The 19,716-nt window shown below is 41.6% G+C and overlaps 11 non-coding genes across 11 annotated transcripts; all 11 read left to right on the forward strand.

Annotated features, from left to right (window-relative positions):
* The first annotated feature begins 1,312 nt into the window (after positions 1-1,312).
* Positions 1,313-1,385, forward strand: TRNAT-CGU (transfer RNA threonine (anticodon CGU)). Its single transcript has one exon. It is a non-coding gene; the product is annotated as a tRNA-Thr (tRNA).
* Positions 1,386-3,007: 1,622 nt separating this feature from the next.
* TRNAT-CGU (transfer RNA threonine (anticodon CGU)) lies at positions 3,008-3,080 on the forward strand. The gene has a single exon. It is a non-coding gene; the product is annotated as a tRNA-Thr (tRNA).
* Positions 3,081-4,704: 1,624 nt separating this feature from the next.
* On the forward strand, positions 4,705-4,777 carry TRNAT-CGU (transfer RNA threonine (anticodon CGU)). The gene has a single exon. It is a non-coding gene; the product is annotated as a tRNA-Thr (tRNA).
* Positions 4,778-6,399: 1,622 nt separating this feature from the next.
* Positions 6,400-6,472, forward strand: TRNAT-CGU (transfer RNA threonine (anticodon CGU)). The gene has a single exon. It is a non-coding gene; the product is annotated as a tRNA-Thr (tRNA).
* Positions 6,473-8,095: 1,623 nt separating this feature from the next.
* Positions 8,096-8,168, forward strand: TRNAT-CGU (transfer RNA threonine (anticodon CGU)). The gene has a single exon. It is a non-coding gene; the product is annotated as a tRNA-Thr (tRNA).
* Positions 8,169-9,790: 1,622 nt separating this feature from the next.
* On the forward strand, positions 9,791-9,863 carry TRNAT-CGU (transfer RNA threonine (anticodon CGU)). The gene has a single exon. It is a non-coding gene; the product is annotated as a tRNA-Thr (tRNA).
* Positions 9,864-11,485: 1,622 nt separating this feature from the next.
* TRNAT-CGU (transfer RNA threonine (anticodon CGU)) lies at positions 11,486-11,558 on the forward strand. Its single transcript has one exon. It is a non-coding gene; the product is annotated as a tRNA-Thr (tRNA).
* Positions 11,559-13,181: 1,623 nt separating this feature from the next.
* TRNAT-CGU (transfer RNA threonine (anticodon CGU)) lies at positions 13,182-13,254 on the forward strand. The gene has a single exon. It is a non-coding gene; the product is annotated as a tRNA-Thr (tRNA).
* A 1,623-nt stretch (positions 13,255-14,877) lies between these two features.
* Positions 14,878-14,950, forward strand: TRNAT-CGU (transfer RNA threonine (anticodon CGU)). The gene has a single exon. It is a non-coding gene; the product is annotated as a tRNA-Thr (tRNA).
* A 1,622-nt stretch (positions 14,951-16,572) lies between these two features.
* TRNAT-CGU (transfer RNA threonine (anticodon CGU)) lies at positions 16,573-16,645 on the forward strand. Its single transcript has one exon. It is a non-coding gene; the product is annotated as a tRNA-Thr (tRNA).
* Positions 16,646-18,267: 1,622 nt separating this feature from the next.
* Positions 18,268-18,340, forward strand: TRNAT-CGU (transfer RNA threonine (anticodon CGU)). The gene has a single exon. It is a non-coding gene; the product is annotated as a tRNA-Thr (tRNA).
* Positions 18,341-19,716: the final 1,376 nt, after the last annotated feature.

A 19,716-nucleotide genomic window follows, 5' to 3' on the forward strand; every position in this document is an offset into this window, starting at 1 on the left:
GTGGACACTAGTCCCAAAAAAAAGTCTCTCCCATAGCAGGAATTGAACCAGTCAACCAGGAATACTAACTAAGTCTTTCTCCACATGGTGTAAGCAGTACAGTAAACAGCAAGACAGGTGTAAAAAAAAAAAAAAAAAAAAAAAGAGTGTTTTGCTTTGAATACAAAACATAAACATTACAAGAGCTAAAACACGCTACATGGTCAAGGTTTTTGGCACGTCAGTTGAATAATTTGAAGATCATGAGTTTTTTGCTCACAAGTGCCATCCTCCTTTTCTCAAGAGATTTTGTCACTAACTCTGAACTTTCCAATTCAGTTCTACACTGTTTCCGATTAGAAAGAACATGGGAGCCCTAATGACTGACAGGACACATGGCTTGTTGAGTCCCTTGACACTTTTGTGTAAAACTGTGTAGTTGAAAAAGGCTTAAGCTATGAAACAAAAGGAAATCTTTTGCAAAAGTCATAATGCATCGCCAATGTTAAGTATTTTTGTTGCAAAGTGAAAATCTACCAGAAACATTTTTGATTGAAAAACACGCGTCAGTCTTTGAATGGTGGCAGTAGCTAAGATAAAGGTGCATTCCCATACCGGGAGTCGAACCCGGGCCACCCGGGTGAGAACCAGGAATCCTAACCGCTAGACCATATGGGAAAAGATGCGCTAACGTCTCAGTGACATTATGAAAAAAATAAGTTTTCTGCTATGCACAATAAACTTCTGCAGATCTGCAGGTGCAACTTGCTTCGTTAGCGCAGTAGGTAGTGCGTCAGTCTCGTAATCTGAAGGTTGTGAGTTTGAGCCTCACACGGGGCACTGTTCCCTCCTTTTCTCGAGAGATTTTGTCACCAACTTAGAACTTTTCCATTCAATTCTACGTTTTCCATTAGAAAGGAAATGGGAATCCAAATAACTTACAGGACCCATGAGTTGTTGAGTCTCTTGACACTTTGGTGTAAAAAGGGGTGGTTGAGAATGAGTTGAGCTACGAATCCAAATTGAATCTTGCGTGAAGGGTCAGAATGAAGTGCCAAAACGCGGGCGTTCAGCATTTTTGCCTGAAAAAAACAAATCCTACCTGAAATACGTTTGTTTTAAAAACACACGTCAGTCTTTGAATGTTGGCAACGGTGTAGAAAAGGATGTGTTTCCATACCGGGAGTCGAACCCAGGCCACCTGGGTGAAAACCAGGAATCCTAAGCGCTAGACCATACGGGAGAAGATTTACTGCCAGCTCACTTACAATATGAAAAAAAAGAGGTGTACTGCTTTGCACAAGCAACTTCCGCAGATTATTACATGCATCTTGCCTCGTTAGCGCAGCAGGTAGCGCGTCAGTCTCGTAATCTGAAGGTCGTGAGTTCGATTCTCACATGGGGCACTGGTACCTTGTTTCCGTAACTGATTTTGCCACTATCTTGGCTAGAGAGTCACAGCTCTTTTCCATTCAGTAACAAAACATCACCAATTGATGGAAGGGGAGCTCCAATGACAGACAGGGATAAAGGCTTGTTGAGTCCCTTAACACCCAGGAATTAAAAGTGAGAGATATGAATGGTTTGAGATATGACATCAAATAAGCTTTTGTGCAAATAAATATCCAAAAAATCTGGTGGTCTGCATTTTTGGCAGCAAAGAGCAGTTCCAACCTAAACTGATTCTGTCTGCAAGGCACGTGTCGGCTTTGGAATGTGGACACTAGTCCCAAAAAAAAGTCTCTCCCATAGCAGGAATTGAACCAGTCAACCAGGAATACTAACTAAGTCTTTCTCCACATGGTGTAAGCAGTACAGTAAACAGCAAGACAGGTGTAAAAAAAAAAAAAAAAAAAAAAAGAGTGTTTTGCTTTGAATACAAAACATAAACATTACAAGAGCTAAAACACGCTACATGGTCAAGGTTTTTGGCACGTCAGTTGAATAATTTGAAGATCATGAGTTTTTTGCTCACAAGTGCCATCCTCCTTTTCTCAAGAGATTTTGTCACTAACTCTGAACTTTCCAATTCAGTTCTACACTGTTTCCGATTAGAAAGAACATGGGAGCCCTAATGACTGACAGGACACATGGCTTGTTGAGTCCCTTGACACTTTTGTGTAAAACTGTGTAGTTGAAAAAGGCTTAAGCTATGAAACAAAAGGAAATCTTTTGCAAAAGTCATAATGCATCGCCAATGTTAAGTATTTTTGTTGCAAAGTGAAAATCTACCAGAAACATTTTTGATTGAAAAACACGCGTCAGTCTTTGAATGGTGGCAGTAGCTAAGATAAAGGTGCATTCCCATACCGGGAGTCGAACCCGGGCCACCCGGGTGAGAACCAGGAATCCTAACCGCTAGACCATATGGGAAAAGATGCGCTAACGTCTCAGTGACATTATGAAAAAAATAAGTTTTCTGCTATGCACAATAAACTTCTGCAGATCTGCAGGTGCAACTTGCTTCGTTAGCGCAGTAGGTAGTGCGTCAGTCTCGTAATCTGAAGGTTGTGAGTTTGAGCCTCACACGGGGCACTGTTCCCTCCTTTTCTCGAGAGATTTTGTCACCAACTTAGAACTTTTCCATTCAATTCTACGTTTTCCATTAGAAAGGAAATGGGAATCCAAATAACTTACAGGACCCATGAGTTGTTGAGTCTCTTGACACTTTGGTGTAAAAAGGGGTGGTTGAGAATGAGTTGAGCTACGAATCCAAATTGAATCTTGCGTGAAGGGTCAGAATGAAGTGCCAAAACGCGGGCGTTCAGCATTTTTGCCTGAAAAAAACAAATCCTACCTGAAATACGTTTGTTTTAAAAACACACGTCAGTCTTTGAATGTTGGCAACGGTGTAGAAAAGGATGTGTTTCCATACCGGGAGTCGAACCCAGGCCACCTGGGTGAAAACCAGGAATCCTAAGCGCTAGACCATACGGGAGAAGATTTACTGCCAGCTCACTTACAATATGAAAAAAAAGAGGTGTACTGCTTTGCACAAGCAACTTCCGCAGATTATTACATGCATCTTGCCTCGTTAGCGCAGCAGGTAGCGCGTCAGTCTCGTAATCTGAAGGTCGTGAGTTCGATTCTCACATGGGGCACTGGTACCTTGTTTCCGTAACTGATTTTGCCACTATCTTGGCTAGAGAGTCACAGCTCTTTTCCATTCAGTAACAAAACATCACCAATTGATGGAAGGGGAGCTCCAATGACAGACAGGGATAAAGGCTTGTTGAGTCCCTTAACACCCAGGAATTAAAAGTGAGAGATATGAATGGTTTGAGATATGACATCAAATAAGCTTTTGTGCAAATAAATATCCAAAAAATCTGGTGGTCTGCATTTTTGGCAGCAAAGAGCAGTTCCAACCTAAACTGATTCTGTCTGCAAGGCACGTGTCGGCTTTGGAATGTGGACACTAGTCCCAAAAAAAAGTCTCTCCCATAGCAGGAATTGAACCAGTCAACCAGGAATACTAACTAAGTCTTTCTCCACATGGTGTAAGCAGTACAGTAAACAGCAAGACAGGTGTAAAAAAAAAAAAAAAAAAAAAAAAGAGTGTTTTGCTTTGAATACAAAACATAAACATTACAAGAGCTAAAACACGCTACATGGTCAAGGTTTTTGGCACGTCAGTTGAATAATTTGAAGATCATGAGTTTTTTTCTTCATAAGTGCCATCCTCCTTTTCTCAAGAGATTTTGTCACTAACTCTGAACTTTCCAATTCAGTTCTACACTGTTTCCGATTAGAAAGAACATGGGAGCCCTAATGACTGACAGGACACATGGCTTGTTGAGTCCCTTGACACTTTTGTGTAAAACTGTGTAGTTGAAAAAGGCTTAAGCTATGAAACAAAAGGAAATCTTTTGCAAAAGTCATAATGCATCGCCAATGTTAAGTATTTTTGTTGCAAAGTGAAAATCTACCAGAAACATTTTTGATTGAAAAACACGCGTCAGTCTTTGAATGGTGGCAGTAGCTAAGATAAAGGTGCATTCCCATACCGGGAGTCGAACCCGGGCCACCCGGGTGAGAACCAGGAATCCTAACCGCTAGACCATATGGGAAAAGATGCGCTAACGTCTCAGTGACATTATGAAAAAAATAAGTTTTCTGCTATGCACAATAAACTTCTGCAGATCTGCAGGTGCAACTTGCTTCGTTAGCGCAGTAGGTAGTGCGTCAGTCTCGTAATCTGAAGGTTGTGAGTTTGAGCCTCACACGGGGCACTGTTCCCTCCTTTTCTCGAGAGATTTTGTCACCAACTTAGAACTTTTCCATTCAATTCTACGTTTTCCATTAGAAAGGAAATGGGAATCCAAATAACTTACAGGACCCATGAGTTGTTGAGTCTCTTGACACTTTGGTGTAAAAAGGGGTGGTTGAGAATGAGTTGAGCTACGAATCCAAATTGAATCTTGCGTGAAGGGTCAGAATGAAGTGCCAAAACGCGGGCGTTCAGCATTTTTGCCTGAAAAAAACAAATCCTACCTGAAATACGTTTGTTTTAAAAACACACGTCAGTCTTTGAATGTTGGCAACGGTGTAGAAAAGGATGTGTTTCCATACCGGGAGTCGAACCCAGGCCACCTGGGTGAAAACCAGGAATCCTAAGCGCTAGACCATACGGGAGAAGATTTACTGCCAGCTCACTTACAATATGAAAAAAAAGAGGTGTACTGCTTTGCACAAGCAACTTCCGCAGATTATTACATGCATCTTGCCTCGTTAGCGCAGCAGGTAGCGCGTCAGTCTCGTAATCTGAAGGTCGTGAGTTCGATTCTCACATGGGGCACTGGTACCTTGTTTCCGTAACTGATTTTGCCACTATCTTGGCTAGAGAGTCACAGCTCTTTTCCATTCAGTAACAAAACATCACCAATTGATGGAAGGGGGGCTCCAATGACAGACAGGGATAAAGGCTTGTTGAGTCCCTTAACACCCAGGAATTAAAAGTGAGAGATATGAATGGTTTGAGATATGACATCAAATAAGCTTTTGTGCAAATAAATATCCAAAAAATCTGGTGGTCTGCATTTTTGGCAGCAAAGAGCAGTTCCAACCTAAACTGATTCTGTCTGCAAGGCACGTGTCGGCTTTGGAATGTGGACACTAGTCCCAAAAAAAAGTCTCTCCCATAGCAGGAATTGAACCAGTCAACCAGGAATACTAACTAAGTCTTTCTCCACATGGTGTAAGCAGTACAGTAAACAGCAAGACAGGTGTAAAAAAAAAAAAAAAAAAAAAAAGAGTGTTTTGCTTTGAATACAAAACATAAACATTACAAGAGCTAAAACACGCTACATGGTCAAGGTTTTTGGCACGTCAGTTGAATAATTTGAAGATCATGAGTTTTTTGCTCACAAGTGCCATCCTCCTTTTCTCAAGAGATTTTTTCACTAACTCTGAACTTTCCAATTCAGTTCTACACTGTTTCCGATTAGAAAGAACATGGGAGCCCTAATGACTGACAGGACACATGGCTTGTTGAGTCCCTTGACACTTTTGTGTAAAACTGTGTAGTTGAAAAAGGCTTAAGCTATGAAACAAAAGGAAATCTTTTGCAAAAGTCATAATGCATCGCCAATGTTAAGTATTTTTGTTGCAAAGTGAAAATCTACCAGAAACATTTTTGATTGAAAAACACGCGTCAGTCTTTGAATGGTGGCAGTAGCTAAGATAAAGGTGCATTCCCATACCGGGAGTCGAACCCGGGCCACCCGGGTGAGAACCAGGAATCCTAACCGCTAGACCATATGGGAAAAGATGCGCTAACGTCTCAGTGACATTATGAAAAAAATAAGTTTTCTGCTATGCACAATAAACTTCTGCAGATCTGCAGGTGCAACTTGCTTCGTTAGCGCAGTAGGTAGTGCGTCAGTCTCGTAATCTGAAGGTTGTGAGTTTGAGCCTCACACGGGGCACTGTTCCCTCCTTTTCTCGAGAGATTTTGTCACCAACTTAGAACTTTTCCATTCAATTCTACGTTTTCCATTAGAAAGGAAATGGGAATCCAAATAACTTACAGGACCCATGAGTTGTTGAGTCTCTTGACACTTTGGTGTAAAAAGGGGTGGTTGAGAATGAGTTGAGCTACGAATCCAAATTGAATCTTGCGTGAAGGGTCAGAATGAAGTGCCAAAACGCGGGCGTTCAGCATTTTTGCCTGAAAAAAACAAATCCTACCTGAAATACGTTTGTTTTAAAAACACACGTCAGTCTTTGAATGTTGGCAACGGTGTAGAAAAGGATGTGTTTCCATACCGGGAGTCGAACCCAGGCCACCTGGGTGAAAACCAGGAATCCTAAGCGCTAGACCATACGGGAGAAGATTTACTGCCAGCTCACTTACAATATGAAAAAAAAGAGGTGTACTGCTTTGCACAAGCAACTTCCGCAGATTATTACATGCATCTTGCCTCGTTAGCGCAGCAGGTAGCGCGTCAGTCTCGTAATCTGAAGGTCGTGAGTTCGATTCTCACATGGGGCACTGGTACCTTGTTTCCGTAACTGATTTTGCCACTATCTTGGCTAGAGAGTCACAGCTCTTTTCCATTCAGTAACAAAACATCACCAATTGATGGAAGGGGAGCTCCAATGACAGACAGGGATAAAGGCTTGTTGAGTCCCTTAACACCCAGGAATTAAAAGTGAGAGATATGAATGGTTTGAGATATGACATCAAATAAGCTTTTGTGCAAATAAATATCCAAAAAATCTGGTGGTCTGCATTTTTGGCAGCAAAGAGCAGTTCCAACCTAAACTGATTCTGTCTGCAAGGCACGTGTCGGCTTTGGAATGTGGACACTAGTCCCAAAAAAAAGTCTCTCCCATAGCAGGAATTGAACCAGTCAACCAGGAATACTAACTAAGTCTTTCTCCACATGGTGTAAGCAGTACAGTAAACAGCAAGACAGGTGTAAAAAAAAAAAAAAAAAAAAAAAAGAGTGTTTTGCTTTGAATACAAAGCATAAACATTACAAGAGCTAAAACACGCTACATGGTCAAGGTTTTTGGCACGTCAGTTGAATAATTTGAAGATCATGAGTTTTTTGCTCACAAGTGCCATCCTCCTTTTCTCAAGAGATTTTGTCACTAACTCTGAACTTTCCAATTCAGTTCTACACTGTTTCCGATTAGAAAGAACATGGGAGCCCTAATGACTGACAGGACACATGGCTTGTTGAGTCCCTTGACACTTTTGTGTAAAACTGTGTAGTTGAAAAAGGCTTAAGCTATGAAACAAAAGGAAATCTTTTGCAAAAGTCATAATGCATCGCCAATGTTAAGTATTTTTGTTGCAAAGTGAAAATCTACCAGAAACATTTTTGATTGAAAAACACGCGTCAGTCTTTGAATGGTGGCAGTAGCTAAGATAAAGGTGCATTCCCATACCGGGAGTCGAACCCGGGCCACCCGGGTGAGAACCAGGAATCCTAACCGCTAGACCATATGGGAAAAGATGCGCTAACGTCTCAGTGACATTATGAAAAAAAAAAGTTTTCTGCTATGCACAATAAACTTCTGCAGATCTGCAGGTGCAACTTGCTTCGTTAGCGCAGTAGGTAGTGCGTCAGTCTCGTAATCTGAAGGTTGTGAGTTTGAGCCTCACACGGGGCACTGTTCCCTCCTTTTCTCGAGAGATTTTGTCACCAACTTAGAACTTTTCCATTCAATTCTACGTTTTCCATTAGAAAGGAAATGGGAATCCAAATAACTTACAGGACCCATGAGTTGTTGAGTCTCTTGACACTTTGGTGTAAAAAGGGGTGGTTGAGAATGAGTTGAGCTACGAATCCAAATTGAATCTTGCGTGAAGGGTCAGAATGAAGTGCCAAAACGCGGGCGTTCAGCATTTTTGCCTGAAAAAAACAAATCCTACCTGAAATACGTTTGTTTTAAAAACACACGTCAGTCTTTGAATGTTGGCAACGGTGTAGAAAAGGATGTGTTTCCATACCGGGAGTCGAACCCAGGCCACCTGGGTGAAAACCAGGAATCCTAAGCGCTAGACCATACGGGAGAAGATTTACTGCCAGCTCACTTACAATATGAAAAAAAAGAGGTGTACTGCTTTGCACAAGCAACTTCCGCAGATTATTACATGCATCTTGCCTCGTTAGCGCAGCAGGTAGCGCGTCAGTCTCGTAATCTGAAGGTCGTGAGTTCGATTCTCACATGGGGCACTGGTACCTTGTTTCCGTAACTGATTTTGCCACTATCTTGGCTAGAGAGTCACAGCTCTTTTCCATTCAGTAACAAAACATCACCAATTGATGGAAGGGGGGCTCCAATGACAGACAGGGATAAAGGCTTGTTGAGTCCCTTAACACCCAGGAATTAAAAGTGAGAGATATGAATGGTTTGAGATATGACATCAAATAAGCTTTTGTGCAAATAAATATCCAAAAAATCTGGTGGTCTGCATTTTTGGCAGCAAAGAGCAGTTCCAACCTAAACTGATTCTGTCTGCAAGGCACGTGTCGGCTTTGGAATGTGGACACTAGTCCCAAAAAAAAGTCTCTCCCATAGCAGGAATTGAACCAGTCAACCAGGAATACTAACTAAGTCTTTCTCCACATGGTGTAAGCAGTACAGTAAACAGCAAGACAGGTGTAAAAAAAAAAAAAAAAAAAAAAAGAGTGTTTTGCTTTGAATACAAAACATAAACATTACAAGAGCTAAAACACGCTACATGGTCAAGGTTTTTGGCACGTCAGTTGAATAATTTGAAGATCATGAGTTTTTTGCTCACAAGTGCCATCCTCCTTTTCTCAAGAGATTTTGTCACTAACTCTGAACTTTCCAATTCAGTTCTACACTGTTTCCGATTAGAAAGAACATGGGAGCCCTAATGACTGACAGGACACATGGCTTGTTGAGTCCCTTGACACTTTTGTGTAAAACTGTGTAGTTGAAAAAGGCTTAAGCTATGAAACAAAAGGAAATCTTTTGCAAAAGTCATAATGCATCGCCAATGTTAAGTATTTTTGTTGCAAAGTGAAAATCTACCAGAAACATTTTTGATTGAAAAACACGCGTCAGTCTTTGAATGGTGGCAGTAGCTAAGATAAAGGTGCATTCCCATACCGGGAGTCGAACCCGGGCCACCCGGGTGAGAACCAGGAATCCTAACCGCTAGACCATATGGGAAAAGATGCGCTAACGTCTCAGTGACATTATGAAAAAAAAAAGTTTTCTGCTATGCACAATAAACTTCTGCAGATCTGCAGGTGCAACTTGCTTCGTTAGCGCAGTAGGTAGTGCGTCAGTCTCGTAATCTGAAGGTTGTGAGTTTGAGCCTCACACGGGGCACTGTTCCCTCCTTTTCTCGAGAGATTTTGTCACCAACTTAGAACTTTTCCATTCAATTCTACGTTTTCCATTAGAAAGGAAATGGGAATCCAAATAACTTACAGGACCCATGAGTTGTTGAGTCTCTTGACACTTTGGTGTAAAAAGGGGTGGTTGAGAATGAGTTGAGCTACGAATCCAAATTGAATCTTGCGTGAAGGGTCAGAATGAAGTGCCAAAACGCGGGCGTTCAGCATTTTTGCCTGAAAAAAACAAATCCTACCTGAAATACGTTTGTTTTAAAAACACACGTCAGTCTTTGAATGTTGGCAACGGTGTAGAAAAGGATGTGTTTCCATACCGGGAGTCGAACCCAGGCCACCTGGGTGAAAACCAGGAATCCTAAGCGCTAGACCATACGGGAGAAGATTTACTGCCAGCTCACTTACAATATGAAAAAAAAGAGGTGTACTGCTTTGCACAAGCAACTTCCGCAGATTATTACATGCATCTTGCCTCGTTAGCGCAGCAGGTAGCGCGTCAGTCTCGTAATCTGAAGGTCGTGAGTTCGATTCTCACATGGGGCACTGGTACCTTGTTTCCGTAACTGATTTTGCCACTATCTTGGCTAGAGAGTCACAGCTCTTTTCCATTCAGTAACAAAACATCACCAATTGATGGAAGGGGAGCTCCAATGACAGACAGGGATAAAGGCTTGTTGAGTCCCTTAACACCCAGGAATTAAAAGTGAGAGATATGAATGGTTTGAGATATGACATCAAATAAGCTTTTGTGCAAATAAATATCCAAAAAATCTGGTGGTCTGCATTTTTGGCAGCAAAGAGCAGTTCCAACCTAAACTGATTCTGTCTGCAAGGCACGTGTCGGCTTTGGAATGTGGACACTAGTCCCAAAAAAAAGTCTCTCCCATAGCAGGAATTGAACCAGTCAACCAGGAATACTAACTAAGTCTTTCTCCACATGGTGTAAGCAGTACAGTAAACAGCAAGACAGGTGTAAAAAAAAAAAAAAAAAAAAAAAGAGTGTTTTGCTTTGAATACAAAACATAAACATTACAAGAGCTAAAACACGCTACATGGTCAAGGTTTTTGGCACGTCAGTTGAATAATTTGAAGATCATGAGTTTTTTGCTCACAAGTGCCATCCTCCTTTTCTCAAGAGATTTTGTCACTAACTCTGAACTTTCCAATTCAGTTCTACACTGTTTCCGATTAGAAAGAACATGGGAGCCCTAATGACTGACAGGACACATGGCTTGTTGAGTCCCTTGACACTTTTGTGTAAAACTGTGTAGTTGAAAAAGGCTTAAGCTATGAAACAAAAGGAAATCTTTTGCAAAAGTCATAATGCATCGCCAATGTTAAGTATTTTTGTTGCAAAGTGAAAATCTACCAGAAACATTTTTGATTGAAAAACACGCGTCAGTCTTTGAATGGTGGCAGTAGCTAAGATAAAGGTGCATTCCCATACCGGGAGTCGAACCCGGGCCACCCGGGTGAGAACCAGGAATCCTAACCGCTAGACCATATGGGAAAAGATGCGCTAACGTCTCAGTGACATTATGAAAAAAATAAGTTTTCTGCTATGCACAATAAACTTCTGCAGATCTGCAGGTGCAACTTGCTTCGTTAGCGCAGTAGGTAGTGCGTCAGTCTCGTAATCTGAAGGTTGTGAGTTTGAGCCTCACACGGGGCACTGTTCCCTCCTTTTCTCGAGAGATTTTGTCACCAACTTAGAACTTTTCCATTCAATTCTACGTTTTCCATTAGAAAGGAAATGGGAATCCAAATAACTTACAGGACCCATGAGTTGTTGAGTCTCTTGACACTTTGGTGTAAAAAGGGGTGGTTGAGAATGAGTTGAGCTACGAATCCAAATTGAATCTTGCGTGAAGGGTCAGAATGAAGTGCCAAAACGCGGGCGTTCAGCATTTTTGCCTGAAAAAAACAAATCCTACCTGAAATACGTTTGTTTTAAAAACACACGTCAGTCTTTGAATGTTGGCAACGGTGTAGAAAAGGATGTGTTTCCATACCGGGAGTCGAACCCAGGCCACCTGGGTGAAAACCAGGAATCCTAAGCGCTAGACCATACGGGAGAAGATTTACTGCCAGCTCACTTACAATATGAAAAAAAAGAGGTGTACTGCTTTGCACAAGCAACTTCCGCAGATTATTACATGCATCTTGCCTCGTTAGCGCAGCAGGTAGCGCGTCAGTCTCGTAATCTGAAGGTCGTGAGTTCGATTCTCACATGGGGCACTGGTACCTTGTTTCCGTAACTGATTTTGCCACTATCTTGGCTAGAGAGTCACAGCTCTTTTCCATTCAGTAACAAAACATCACCAATTGATGGAAGGGGAGCTCCAATGACAGACAGGGATAAAGGCTTGTTGAGTCCCTTAACACCCAGGAATTAAAAGTGAGAGATATGAATGGTTTGAGATATGACATCAAATAAGCTTTTGTGCAAATAAATATCCAAAAAATCTGGTGGTCTGCATTTTTGGCAGCAAAGAGCAGTTCCAACCTAAACTGATTCTGTCTGCAAGGCACGTGTCGGCTTTGGAATGTGGACACTAGTCCCAAAAAAAAGTCTCTCCCATAGCAGGAATTGAACCAGTCAACCAGGAATACTAACTAAGTCTTTCTCCACATGGTGTAAGCAGTACAGTAAACAGCAAGACAGGTGTAAAAAAAAAAAAAAAAAAAAAAAAGAGTGTTTTGCTTTGAATACAAAGCATAAACATTACAAGAGCTAAAACACGCTACATGGTCAAGGTTTTTGGCACGTCAGTTGAATAATTTGAAGATCATGAGTTTTTTGCTCACAAGTGCCATCCTCCTTTTCTCAAGAGATTTTGTCACTAACTCTGAACTTTCCAATTCAGTTCTACACTGTTTCCGATTAGAAAGAACATGGGAGCCCTAATGACTGACAGGACACATGGCTTGTTGAGTCCCTTGACACTTTTGTGTAAAACTGTGTAGTTGAAAAAGGCTTAAGCTATGAAACAAAAGGAAATCTTTTGCAAAAGTCATAATGCATCGCCAATGTTAAGTATTTTTGTTGCAAAGTGAAAATCTACCAGAAACATTTTTGATTGAAAAACACGCGTCAGTCTTTGAATGGTGGCAGTAGCTAAGATAAAGGTGCATTCCCATACCGGGAGTCGAACCCGGGCCACCCGGGTGAGAACCAGGAATCCTAACCGCTAGACCATATGGGAAAAGATGCGCTAACGTCTCAGTGACATTATGAAAAAAAAAAGTTTTCTGCTATGCACAATAAACTTCTGCAGATCTGCAGGTGCAACTTGCTTCGTTAGCGCAGTAGGTAGTGCGTCAGTCTCGTAATCTGAAGGTTGTGAGTTTGAGCCTCACACGGGGCACTGTTCCCTCCTTTTCTCGAGAGATTTTGTCACCAACTTAGAACTTTTCCATTCAATTCTACGTTTTCCATTAGAAAGGAAATGGGAATCCAAATAACTTACAGGACCCATGAGTTGTTGAGTCTCTTGACACTTTGGTGTAAAAAGGGGTGGTTGAGAATGAGTTGAGCTACGAATCCAAATTGAATCTTGCGTGAAGGGTCAGAATGAAGTGCCAAAACGCGGGCGTTCAGCATTTTTGCCTGAAAAAAACAAATCCTACCTGAAATACGTTTGTTTTAAAAACACACGTCAGTCTTTGAATGTTGGCAACGGTGTAGAAAAGGATGTGTTTCCATACCGGGAGTCGAACCCAGGCCACCTGGGTGAAAACCAGGAATCCTAAGCGCTAGACCATACGGGAGAAGATTTACTGCCAGCTCACTTACAATATGAAAAAAAAGAGGTGTACTGCTTTGCACAAGCAACTTCCGCAGATTATTACATGCATCTTGCCTCGTTAGCGCAGCAGGTAGCGCGTCAGTCTCGTAATCTGAAGGTCGTGAGTTCGATTCTCACATGGGGCACTGGTACCTTGTTTCCGTAACTGATTTTGCCACTATCTTGGCTAGAGAGTCACAGCTCTTTTCCATTCAGTAACAAAACATCACCAATTGATGGAAGGGGGGCTCCAATGACAGACAGGGATAAAGGCTTGTTGAGTCCCTTAACACCCAGGAATTAAAAGTGAGAGATATGAATGGTTTGAGATATGACATCAAATAAGCTTTTGTGCAAATAAATATCCAAAAAATCTGGTGGTCTGCATTTTTGGCAGCAAAGAGCAGTTCCAACCTAAACTGATTCTGTCTGCAAGGCACGTGTCGGCTTTGGAATGTGGACACTAGTCCCAAAAAAAAGTCTCTCCCATAGCAGGAATTGAACCAGTCAACCAGGAATACTAACTAAGTCTTTCTCCACATGGTGTAAGCAGTACAGTAAACAGCAAGACAGGTGTAAAAAAAAAAAAAAAAAAAAAAAAGAGTGTTTTGCTTTGAATACAAAGCATAAACATTACAAGAGCTAAAACACGCTACATGGTCAAGGTTTTTGGCACGTCAGTTGAATAATTTGAAGATCATGAGTTTTTTGCTCACAAGTGCCATCCTCCTTTTCTCAAGAGATTTTGTCACTAACTCTGAACTTTCCAATTCAGTTCTACACTGTTTCCGATTAGAAAGAACATGGGAGCCCTAATGACTGACAGGACACATGGCTTGTTGAGTCCCTTGACACTTTTGTGTAAAACTGTGTAGTTGAAAAAGGCTTAAGCTATGAAACAAAAGGAAATCTTTTGCAAAAGTCATAATGCATCGCCAATGTTAAGTATTTTTGTTGCAAAGTGAAAATCTACCAGAAACATTTTTGATTGAAAAACACGCGTCAGTCTTTGAATGGTGGCAGTAGCTAAGATAAAGGTGCATTCCCATACCGGGAGTCGAACCCGGGCCACCCGGGTGAGAACCAGGAATCCTAACCGCTAGACCATATGGGAAAAGATGCGCTAACGTCTCAGTGACATTATGAAAAAAAAAAGTTTTCTGCTATGCACAATAAACTTCTGCAGATCTGCAGGTGCAACTTGCTTCGTTAGCGCAGTAGGTAGTGCGTCAGTCTCGTAATCTGAAGGTTGTGAGTTTGAGCCTCACACGGGGCACTGTTCCCTCCTTTTCTCGAGAGATTTTGTCACCAACTTAGAACTTTTCCATTCAATTCTACGTTTTCCATTAGAAAGGAAATGGGAATCCAAATAACTTACAGGACCCATGAGTTGTTGAGTCTCTTGACACTTTGGTGTAAAAAGGGGTGGTTGAGAATGAGTTGAGCTACGAATCCAAATTGAATCTTGCGTGAAGGGTCAGAATGAAGTGCCAAAACGCGGGCGTTCAGCATTTTTGCCTGAAAAAAACAAATCCTACCTGAAATACGTTTGTTTTAAAAACACACGTCAGTCTTTGAATGTTGGCAACGGTGTAGAAAAGGATGTGTTTCCATACCGGGAGTCGAACCCAGGCCACCTGGGTGAAAACCAGGAATCCTAAGCGCTAGACCATACGGGAGAAGATTTACTGCCAGCTCACTTACAATATGAAAAAAAAGAGGTGTACTGCTTTGCACAAGCAACTTCCGCAGATTATTACATGCATCTTGCCTCGTTAGCGCAGCAGGTAGCGCGTCAGTCTCGTAATCTGAAGGTCGTGAGTTCGATTCTCACATGGGGCACTGGTACCTTGTTTCCGTAACTGATTTTGCCACTATCTTGGCTAGAGAGTCACAGCTCTTTTCCATTCAGTAACAAAACATCACCAATTGATGGAAGGGGAGCTCCAATGACAGACAGGGATAAAGGCTTGTTGAGTCCCTTAACACCCAGGAATTAAAAGTGAGAGATATGAATGGTTTGAGATATGACATCAAATAAGCTTTTGTGCAAATAAATATCCAAAAAATCTGGTGGTCTGCATTTTTGGCAGCAAAGAGCAGTTCCAACCTAAACTGATTCTGTCTGCAAGGCACGTGTCGGCTTTGGAATGTGGACACTAGTCCCAAAAAAAAGTCTCTCCCATAGCAGGAATTGAACCAGTCAACCAGGAATACTAACTAAGTCTTTCTCCACATGGTGTAAGCAGTACAGTAAACAGCAAGACAGGTGTAAAAAAAAAAAAAAAAAAAAAAAGAGTGTTTTGCTTTGAATACAAAACATAAACATTACAAGAGCTAAAACACGCTACATGGTCAAGGTTTTTGGCACGTCAGTTGAATAATTTGAAGATCATGAGTTTTTTGCTCACAAGTGCCATCCTCCTTTTCTCAAGAGATTTTGTCACTAACTCTGAACTTTCCAATTCAGTTCTACACTGTTTCCGATTAGAAAGAACATGGGAGCCCTAATGACTGACAGGACACATGGCTTGTTGAGTCCCTTGACACTTTTGTGTAAAACTGTGTAGTTGAAAAAGGCTTAAGCTATGAAACAAAAGGAAATCTTTTGCAAAAGTCATAATGCATCGCCAATGTTAAGTATTTTTGTTGCAAAGTGAAAATCTACCAGAAACATTTTTGATTGAAAAACACGCGTCAGTCTTTGAATGGTGGCAGTAGCTAAGATAAAGGTGCATTCCCATACCGGGAGTCGAACCCGGGCCACCCGGGTGAGAACCAGGAATCCTAACCGCTAGACCATATGGGAAAAGATGCGCTAACGTCTCAGTGACATTATGAAAAAAAAAAGTTTTCTGCTATGCACAATAAACTTCTGCAGATCTGCAGGTGCAACTTGCTTCGTTAGCGCAGTAGGTAGTGCGTCAGTCTCGTAATCTGAAGGTTGTGAGTTTGAGCCTCACACGGGGCACTGTTCCCTCCTTTTCTCGAGAGATTTTGTCACCAACTTAGAACTTTTCCATTCAATTCTACGTTTTCCATTAGAAAGGAAATGGGAATCCAAATAACTTACAGGACCCATGAGTTGTTGAGTCTCTTGACACTTTGGTGTAAAAAGGGGTGGTTGAGAATGAGTTGAGCTACGAATCCAAATTGAATCTTGCGTGAAGGGTCAGAATGAAGTGCCAAAACGCGGGCGTTCAGCATTTTTGCCTGAAAAAAACAAATCCTACCTGAAATACGTTTGTTTTAAAAACACACGTCAGTCTTTGAATGTTGGCAACGGTGTAGAAAAGGATGTGTTTCCATACCGGGAGTCGAACCCAGGCCACCTGGGTGAAAACCAGGAATCCTAAGCGCTAGACCATACGGGAGAAGATTTACTGCCAGCTCACTTACAATATGAAAAAAAAGAGGTGTACTGCTTTGCACAAGCAACTTCCGCAGATTATTACATGCATCTTGCCTCGTTAGCGCAGCAGGTAGCGCGTCAGTCTCGTAATCTGAAGGTCGTGAGTTCGATTCTCACATGGGGCACTGGTACCTTGTTTCCGTAACTGATTTTGCCACTATCTTGGCTAGAGAGTCACAGCTCTTTTCCATTCAGTAACAAAACATCACCAATTGATGGAAGGGGAGCTCCAATGACAGACAGGGATAAAGGCTTGTTGAGTCCCTTAACACCCAGGAATTAAAAGTGAGAGATATGAATGGTTTGAGATATGACATCAAATAAGCTTTTGTGCAAATAAATATCCAAAAAATCTGGTGGTCTGCATTTTTGGCAGCAAAGAGCAGTTCCAACCTAAACTGATTCTGTCTGCAAGGCACGTGTCGGCTTTGGAATGTGGACACTAGTCCCAAAAAAAAGTCTCTCCCATAGCAGGAATTGAACCAGTCAACCAGGAATACTAACTAAGTCTTTCTCCACATGGTGTAAGCAGTACAGTAAACAGCAAGACAGGTGTAAAAAAAAAAAAAAAAAAAAAAAGAGTGTTTTGCTTTGAATACAAAACATAAACATTACAAGAGCTAAAACACGCTACATGGTCAAGGTTTTTGGCACGTCAGTTGAATAATTTGAAGATCATGAGTTTTTTGCTCACAAGTGCCATCCTCCTTTTCTCAAGAGATTTTGTCACTAACTCTGAACTTTCCAATTCAGTTCTACACTGTTTCCGATTAGAAAGAACATGGGAGCCCTAATGACTGACAGGACACATGGCTTGTTGAGTCCCTTGACACTTTTGTGTAAAACTGTGTAGTTGAAAAAGGCTTAAGCTATGAAACAAAAGGAAATCTTTTGCAAAAGTCATAATGCATCGCCAATGTTAAGTATTTTTGTTGCAAAGTGAAAATCTACCAGAAACATTTTTGATTGAAAAACACGCGTCAGTCTTTGAATGGTGGCAGTAGCTAAGATAAAGGTGCATTCCCATACCGGGAGTCGAACCCGGGCCACCCGGGTGAGAACCAGGAATCCTAACCGCTAGACCATATGGGAAAAGATGCGCTAACGTCTCAGTGACATTATGAAAAAAAAAAGTTTTCTGCTATGCACAATAAACTTCTGCAGATCTGCAGGTGCAACTTGCTTCGTTAGCGCAGTAGGTAGTGCGTCAGTCTCGTAATCTGAAGGTTGTGAGTTTGAGCCTCACACGGGGCACTGTTCCCTCCTTTTCTCGAGAGATTTTGTCACCAACTTAGAACTTTTCCATTCAATTCTACGTTTTCCATTAGAAAGGAAATGGGAATCCAAATAACTTACAGGACCCATGAGTTGTTGAGTCTCTTGACACTTTGGTGTAAAAAGGGGTGGTTGAGAATGAGTTGAGCTACGAATCCAAATTGAATCTTGCGTGAAGGGTCAGAATGAAGTGCCAAAACGCGGGCGTTCAGCATTTTTGCCTGAAAAAAACAAATCCTACCTGAAATACGTTTGTTTTAAAAACACACGTCAGTCTTTGAATGTTGGCAACGGTGTAGAAAAGGATGTGTTTCCATACCGGGAGTCGAACCCAGGCCACCTGGGTGAAAACCAGGAATCCTAAGCGCTAGACCATACGGGAGAAGATTTACTGCCAGCTCACTTACAATATGAAAAAAAAGAGGTGTACTGCTTTGCACAAGCAACTTCCGCAGATTATTACATGCATCTTGCCTCGTTAGCGCAGCAGGTAGCGCGTCAGTCTCGTAATCTGAAGGTCGTGAGTTCGATTCTCACATGGGGCACTGGTACCTTGTTTCCGTAACTGATTTTGCCACTATCTTGGCTAGAGAGTCACAGCTCTTTTCCATTCAGTAACAAAACATCACCAATTGATGGAAGGGGAGCTCCAATGACAGACAGGGATAAAGGCTTGTTGAGTCCCTTAACACCCAGGAATTAAAAGTGAGAGATATGAATGGTTTGAGATATGACATCAAATAAGCTTTTGTGCAAATAAATATCCAAAAAATCTGGTGGTCTGCATTTTTGGCAGCAAAGAGCAGTTCCAACCTAAACTGATTCTGTCTGCAAGGCACGTGTCGGCTTTGGAATGTGGACACTAGTCCCAAAAAAAAGTCTCTCCCATAGCAGGAATTGAACCAGTCAACCAGGAATACTAACTAAGTCTTTCTCCACATGGTGTAAGCAGTACAGTAAACAGCAAGACAGGTGTAAAAAAAAAAAAAAAAAAAAAAAGAGTGTTTTGCTTTGAATACAAAACATAAACATTACAAGAGCTAAAACACGCTACATGGTCAAGGTTTTTGGCACGTCAGTTGAATAATTTGAAGATCATGAGTTTTTTGCTCACAAGTGCCATCCTCCTTTTCTCAAGAGATTTTGTCACTAACTCTGAACTTTCCAATTCAGTTCTACACTGTTTCCGATTAGAAAGAACATGGGAGCCCTAATGACTGACAGGACACATGGCTTGTTGAGTCCCTTGACACTTTTGTGTAAAACTGTGTAGTTGAAAAAGGCTTAAGCTATGAAACAAAAGGAAATCTTTTGCAAAAGTCATAATGCATCGCCAATGTTAAGTATTTTTGTTGCAAAGTGAAAATCTACCAGAAACATTTTTGATTGAAAAACACGCGTCAGTCTTTGAATGGTGGCAGTAGCTAAGATAAAGGTGCATTCCCATACCGGGAGTCGAACCCGGGCCACCCGGGTGAGAACCAGGAATCCTAACCGCTAGACCATATGGGAAAAGATGCGCTAACGTCTCAGTGACATTATGAAAAAAATAAGTTTTCTGCTATGCACAATAAACTTCTGCAGATCTGCAGGTGCAACTTGCTTCGTTAGCGCAGTAGGTAGTGCGTCAGTCTCGTAATCTGAAGGTTGTGAGTTTGAGCCTCACACGGGGCACTGTTCCCTCCTTTTCTCGAGAGATTTTGTCACCAACTTAGAACTTTTCCATTCAATTCTACGTTTTCCATTAGAAAGGAAATGGGAATCCAAATAACTTACAGGACCCATGAGTTGTTGAGTCTCTTGACACTTTGGTGTAAAAAGGGGTGGTTGAGAATGAGTTGAGCTACGAATCCAAATTGAATCTTGCGTGAAGGGTCAGAATGAAGTGCCAAAACGCGGGCGTTCAGCATTTTTGCCTGAA

This window comes from Phyllobates terribilis, unplaced genomic scaffold (genome assembly GCF_046119375.1).
Source record: "Phyllobates terribilis strain yellow unplaced genomic scaffold, ASM4611937v1 Scaffold_1042__1_contigs__length_457206, whole genome shotgun sequence".
Lineage (NCBI taxonomy): Eukaryota > Metazoa > Chordata > Amphibia > Anura > Dendrobatidae > Phyllobates > Phyllobates terribilis.